Source organism: Paroedura picta, chromosome 2, assembly GCF_049243985.1.
Source record: "Paroedura picta isolate Pp20150507F chromosome 2, Ppicta_v3.0, whole genome shotgun sequence".
Lineage (NCBI taxonomy): Eukaryota > Metazoa > Chordata > Lepidosauria > Squamata > Gekkonidae > Paroedura > Paroedura picta.
Genome location: NC_135370.1, coordinates 90,970,816 through 90,978,266, shown reverse-complemented (window position 1 = coordinate 90,978,266; position 7,451 = coordinate 90,970,816). Strand labels below are relative to the sequence as shown.

The window sequence follows — 7,451 nt, the reverse complement described above, 5'->3', positions numbered from 1 at the left end:
GCTTTGTGGCACTGCCATGGTACAAGAAGATTGTTCCAAAGCACAGACCATCATGAATTCTCAGGATTTGTATGTTTGGTCACGCCAAATTCAAGTGACTGGAAAACTTACTTTGCTTCCTTGCTTACTCCAGCAACTCTCAGAGTGTGTTGCCCCGGCCAAGATTCAAGGTGGAAAAGTTCAAAAATGCAATTGCTTGAGGGCTACCAAGTACGAAGTCATAAACTCATAACATGCAAGCCTAACTGCTGCCTGCTTAACCATCTGCAGGGCAAGTACTAATGGCTGTTAAGGTCTCCATCTTAGTCTGGAAAGACTCACATCTCAATTTGGTCAGTACTACAGGCCAGTCAGGGTTAATTTATTCCTGCTTTAACTATGGACCATCCTGGCATCTGTTCATATTACATCTATTTCACATGCACTGGTGTGTGTTTCCATCCCTGACTCCCGTGACATCCCAGTTGACTCAATGAATATATAAGAGCATAAGAGGAGCCCTGCTGGGTCAGACCAATGATCCATCTAGTCTAGCAGCTTGTCTCACAGAGTAGCCAACCAGTTCCTGTGGTCATAATTTCAGTGCTGGATCCCAAGCCTCAGTCAGGGCAAGCCACAATTTCGAGCAGCACACAAACAGCCTTCCTTGGGAGAAGTCCCACTACAAGATGCCTAGCACAAGTCTTACCTGAAGCATACACTATTCTTGATTCTATCATCAACCATTATTCTGGAGGCCTGTAGGTAAGCTTCAGGGTCACTGTGTAGAACATGCCATCGTCTTGCTACAGGAACGTTAACTGCTGTCAATCCCCGTCAATTATCAAATCCCAAGGCCAATTTGGCTTCCATTTGAGTGGTAACCCAGTTTAAGAGACAGATCGTTTCTCATTTGTTCACGGCTGGAACAAGATGTTTCAGGGACCTGGGAACAGTGGTGGAACAACCACCAGGATGTGATGCTTTCATTTAAATATCATGGCATTTATTTCTAAGATTCAAATTTGGGGGACATTCTATACTATGTAATCCACCCTGAGCCACAGGGGAGGGTGGTATATAAATACAATAAATTAGAATAAACTCCAAATGCATTAATCCAGTGGCCACCACACTAAAAACTCTACTAGTTTACTAGCGAGGAGCGGAATCACCCAGTCTAAGGCATGCTGCTCATAAAATTTGGATCTCATCAACAGCATCTGAGTACTGAAGAGGGGCCATTCTGAAGAGGGGCCAGCTCAGCTACCTGGCTTTCCTGTTAATACACAGATTTCATTTCCTGGAAGGGGTGGTGCATTTTGTATCTTCTGGAATCAGACTGAAGTACTGTCAAAGATTACTGTAGTACTGGCCTAGTCAGAGGATCAGGCTTGGAGACATGGGCTTGAACTTCCAATTGAAGTGTGGAGCTTATCAAGGAAGCTCAGGGCCAGTCACCGTCACAGTTTAACCTAGTGAAGAAGGATGGTTGTGATGATACAATTATGGAAGATAGAATGAAAAATGGTACCCAGTGGAAGAAGGGTGGGATAATACAAAGGTTGATAATACATAGGATTTCTAATACCCCACAGATAGGTGGGGACTCAGTGTAATAAACCTGCAATAAAGCTACAATAAAGTTCAGTGTACAAAGTAGAATACTGTGATACCAATATAATATACAATAAGTATCCAGCAACAACGAAGCACATTGTATGAAAATATACTAGTATGTAACAAAGCCATCTGATGCACTGTAAGAAACGCTGACAAAATTCAAGGTCCCCTTACAAAAAAGTGTCAAGAAAAATCTCAAACTGTGTGAGTATGCTGTGTGAGTTCTAGATACATGTATCAAGGTCATTTCTTTAGACATACAATATAAACAAATTATTTGAAGTTCAAAAATCAGTGTATCACTGTGGCAATTTCCCCTTAAGGGGCTGAAGTTTGTAAATAGTCATTGGACCAGCTGGCAAAAGTACCTTGAAGAACATCAAATTTTGTCAGTGCTTCTTATTGTGCATCAGATTGGTTTTCCAGTGTAAGTTCCTGCGTTATTTCCAGCATACGTTTTTGTTTGTTATATTCTACTTCAGATGCCCCAAGTGGATCCCACGTATTGAAACTACCTTAAGTGATCGCTGTTATATAAAATGCTTGCCTGGTGGGGATCCATACCCTGCATCTAAAATAGTAAACTACAAGCAGGAGACTCGGAGGGACTTATGGAAAGCATCTCATTTCTTCATCCCCTACTGTTTCTTTTTTTCCTTCTTTGAAATCTCCTATAGCCTCTCCTCTTTCCCTGTTTCCTTATGTCCTTCCCACCCACCAGCCAACCTACCTGTATCTGCCCCTTTAAGCTTCTCCTCCTCCATCATTCCTGGCAGCCTCCCTGGGAAGAATCTGGCTGAGTTGTGCAGTGCTGGCAGCCAGCCCAGGCTCAATAACACGGTGGGAAACCAACAAGGATATGCACGGACACCTAATTTTCGCTTGCATCCCTTTCCCCCCACATTATTTCTTCATTCCATCCTTCTCTCCTTCCCTTCCACCTGCCCACCAACCTACCTTTTTTCTGTCCCTTGTGATCTTTTTTATTTACTACATCTATACAATGTCTTTCTCCACAGCATGGACCAAAAGCAGCTTACATCATTCTATTTTGTTTTATCTTCACAACAACCCTGTCAAGGAGATTAGACTGTGTGTGTGTGTTTGACCCAGTAAGGTTCCACAGTAGAGTAGGGATTTGAATCTGGATTCTACATCCTGCCCTAAAACTCTTAACCACTACGCTACACAGGCTTCCATGGGATGGGTGCTGTTGAACAGGAGCATGCACACCAAAGGTCAAAAGGGCCCTACCCCATTCCCCTCTTCTTAGTGGCAGAAGCCAAGTCTTCAACTGGCAATTCTGTTGCAGTTGCCTAACCATAGCTACTGAGGGCATTTATTTCCTAAAGTTAAAGGAACTTCTTTTGGGGGGTGGAGTTAATTTCTCAGGTTATTTTAATTACAGATTTTCTGCAAACCTGGAGATTTCTCAAGTTTGTAGAATAATCTGATAATTATGTACTGGTAAGCCAACCAGAAAGGGCAGGCTATAAAAATGCAATTATCAGGCTTCTCTCTTCAGTGTCCATGCAACGGTCACCTCCAGATTGGATTTCTGCAGCTCTCTCTATGCAGGCCTACCCTTATCCTTGGCCTGGAAACTACCAATGGTCCAGAATACACTGGCCAGGATCCTTACATGAACACCATGGAGATCCCACATCCAGCCCATGCTCAAACAGCTGCATTGGTTACCAGATGAATCCCGGATCAGGTTTAAGGTCCTGGTACTCACCTTTAAGGCCTTACGTGGGCTGGGCCCACTGTACCTGAGGGACCACCTCTCTGTATGTACCCCACAAAGAGCTCTGTGCTTTGCCACCTCCAACCAGCTGGTGTTCTCTGCCCCCAAGGAAACACATTTGACCTCAACCAGGGCTAGAGCCTTCTCCATCTTGGCACCCACCTAGTGGAATAAGCTCCCAGAAGAAGTCTGGGCCCTGTTGGAGCTATCAGTTCTGCAGGACCTGCAAAAAGGAGCTCTTTTGCCAGGTGTTTGGTTAAGATCCAACAGAAGCAACAACACCCAATGGGCCCTGAGAACCACACCCCTCACACAGATGTGCCCTTGGAGCAAACAAAAGGGCAACCCAGGACTGACCAGCCTATGGGATTCAGTTAACTGTCAATGTCACTGTTAATGTTTTAATTAAGAAAAATCATTATCACCAAATGTTACTGTCACTATTACTATTGTTACTACCATTGTTATCCTTCTGTTATTATTGAGCCATGTCTTTACCTGTACTATGATTTCCAAGTTTTCTGTAAATCACCCTGAGCCAGAGGGGGTGCTGGTATATAAGTATAAAAATAAATAAACCAATAAATAAATGTCTGCAATCTCTAGGTTTTCAAGTATCTACAGATTTGGCCACATTGAGAACTGGTTAATACTTAAGATAGGATAAAATGCTACAATAAAGTGCTACAATACCCATTTCATAGTACATATACTAAAATTAGGATGCACATGTTAAAACCCAAGGGTGTCATAATAAATAGTAGGAGAGAACATGGAAGTTAATTGGCAGACTGTTCCCCAGAGTGCACTTGCAATTCTGACATCATCTCTCTAAATGTCTTTGATACCACTATTTTGCTTATGTCATGGTGCTTGGAGCAATTGTTATACAACAAATGATGTCATAATCAAGTCCGTAATACAGTCTGATTCATCACAGATAGCCACTAACATACTGGGCAACTTAGAATCAGTTGAAAGCAGATTTCTATTTCAGTCCTTTTGCCCTTAAAAGCAAGCTGCATCTAGTCATCTAGTGAAAGCAGGAATACCTTGGAAGAAACTACAATGATTGTTGTTGGCTGGCTTATTTTCCTTGCAGCTATAAAATTGATAAATAAAATCCCAAAGGTGAGTACGCATTGAAATGGCCACTGAAGGTGTTTTGTTACTTATATTTATAGTTTGATGCAAAAGCAGTTGTTTTAGTTCCACAAATCTAGGATAGCTTTATCTTATATAGTGCTCAGCTTTTTCACACAATACTAGCAAAACCTCCACTTGTCAGTACATAACTATCAGAACAAATTGCCTATCTTTAAAGACAGGGTGATTGTAATGTCAGACTATTTCCCCATTTCTGCCATGAAATGTGCAGACTTTGTGCATATGTGCATATTCATGCAAGCTACATCTATCACAGCAATTTGAGGGTTCAAGTGGTAATGGGAATAGATCCAGAACTGTAATAAGTAACCAACAGCATCAATTATGCCAGGCACAACATGATCCAAAAGCACACTTGGACACAATTCCCATTGAATTGTGGTGATATATGCAATAGAACTGGAGTGTATGTCTCAAGTCTATGGTAGTTTGTGTGTGTTAAGTGGAAAACTGGTTGTGATCAGAATATTAAACTGTGCTAATTTTTGTAACCAGCAGATTAAATGCTATTGTGCATTTTAAAAATAATTGGTTGTATCCTACCCATCTACGTAGTAAAGTCAAGGCACCTGGAATGGCCCACTGGTGGAGTCTCTTATATTCAGGGAATGCATCACCTTTAGTGCAAGATTGGAAGTATACAACCCTATGCAATTATTCCACATTGCGCAGAGCCCAAAAGATTATTTGATTAATCTCACCTCTCCACTTTCTCCATCATAAATTCAACCCAAATTTGACATTTATTCCTAAACTTCACATCCCCTTCTATACCCAACCCTCCCTTGTCCAAATCTATTATTAAATCTAATTTTATTTTATTGCTACAAGTATTGGGATAAAAGGTGCAAGTTTTATTTTTATAGTTTGCTTGAGATAATTTCCTCCAATTAAACCATATATCCCTGTGTGTTTGATTACAGTCTGGATCAACAAGAAATGAAGGTGGTCAGCATTAGCCAGTATTGCTTGGATGAACAAAGCTCAGGGCATAAACCCCCACCAGTTTCAAGAATGAACATGTTCCAGCTCTGAAATGCAAGAAAGGACATTCTAGCAGTACCTAGTGCAGTACTGAGGCACTGAAGCATACTTTTGCTGTTGGTTACACATAAAGCAATCTGCACTGCACCACGTCATAGTTTCATGACAAAGTTTCCTGGACCTTCTGTTTACATTACAATTGTCTGTGATGCATGAAGCAAAGGGCATTCATTGCAAGCATTACCTGTAGCAGTTAACTTGACAGAGATCTTGTGCTTGTGAGACCAAACAGTAAAAAAACTTTCCATGCATTTTGATTTCTCATACAGCGAACACCTTTCATATGCAATCACAATGGTAAAGTACAGGAAATACATCTAAGTAAATGAAACACAAATATATTAAGTGTCTGCAGAATGACATGCTCCCAGCATGAAATAAAAGCATACAGAATCCAGACAGCAAAGATAGTATTACTCATATTCTTTGCTGAGATAACTTTTTGAAGAAAAAAATAGAAGGAAATTTGATAGTGTGCAGGGGAGAAAGATAGTATAAGAACAGATATCTTGTTGGCTTCAGCCTATCCAAAGGTAAAGGGGGCTCTGGTTTCCCCAGCCCAAGGTCATGGTTGCTGTAAATGTCTGTTTCCATCAATACCATTGATTGGAATATTGAACAGGTACAGCTCTTCTGAGATTTTTCACAATAGCCAGGACGTTCATTAGACTTAAACATTGTCAAGTGTATAGAGATAATAAATGAGACTGTATGGCTTTTTTGTTTTCTTTGTCTTCAGTTATCAGTCTGTTGTTACAGCAAGTTTGAAAGAGGCACTGTAATAAATCTGTATGTTAGTTTAATTTGTATACAATACTACCATCTTAGTCTTATCAAGGCTCTTCACAGCCTAACATTAATATATTCAATAACAGCACATCTTAAAATGTGCTTAATAACTGGAGCCCGGCTGCCCTAAATTAATTTTGTATGGTTTTGTCATTGAATGTTATTGCCTAATGTTTCTAAGATAATTCAGATATTCCCTGTGTGTCCCCCCCCCCATGCCATTTTATACTCACAGGGCACAAGTGGAATAAGTCACCCAGGTTGGAGGACTACAGTGCAGAGGGGGAAAGGGGTGAAGTACCTTCCTGCTTCCTCTTCTGAGCCATATGCTTTGTGGTCACTGCAGTTCCTGGGCATCCAGCAATAAATGGCTGGGGGGGGAGTGGGAAAGATCTGCAGCTGTCAGCACCTTGGACTGAGAAATTGCTGGATCCAGCTCAAGATAATTTCTCAACCTACATGCATCTTACCCCATCACATATGCACCCACTGCCAGCCATCCGCTTCATTTAGCTGTCCTCCGAGATGAAAGTTACTATACAAAGGCAATATTGCACCCTCAATTACATATAGTTAAGAAATTTAGACTATTCTAACCATGATCTATCTTTAAATATACACACAGGAAAATTCCTTATAAAGACAGCACAAAGCATGCAACTCTATTCTGTAGACCAGTGGTCCCCAACCTTTTTTAGTGCCGCGCATGCGCGATTTCGGCCACGCACGACGCATGTGCGATTTCGGCCGCACATGGCACATGTGCGCATGTGCGCCCCGGCTGCGCATGCGCAATGCACAGCCCTGATTCCCTCTCCCCCCCTCCTGCAGTAAGAAGCTTCCCGGGCCACAAGCTTGCGGCCTGGGAAGTTTTTTACTGCGGGGGGGCGGGGAGAGGGAACCGTGGCCCGGCACCATGGCCTTCGCGGCCCGACACCGGGCCACGGCCCGCATGTTGGGGACCACTGCTGTAGACTTCTAATAGAAGAAATACTAGGGAAGGTATACCATATTCCATTTAATAACTTATTATGAATCACTGAGTGTATTGTAATGACTGACATTTCAATTCAATCTCTCTACAATCTCACTAAATACAAGT

At 41.8% G+C, this 7,451-nt stretch overlaps 1 long non-coding RNA gene across 1 annotated transcript; it reads left to right on the top strand.

Annotated features, from left to right (window-relative positions):
- The first annotated feature begins 4,263 nt into the window (after positions 1-4,263).
- On the top strand, positions 4,264-5,647 carry LOC143829944 (uncharacterized). The gene is made up of 2 exons (XR_013228290.1): positions 4,264-4,480; positions 5,440-5,647. It is a non-coding gene; the product is annotated as an uncharacterized LOC143829944 (long non-coding RNA).
- Positions 5,648-7,451: the final 1,804 nt, after the last annotated feature.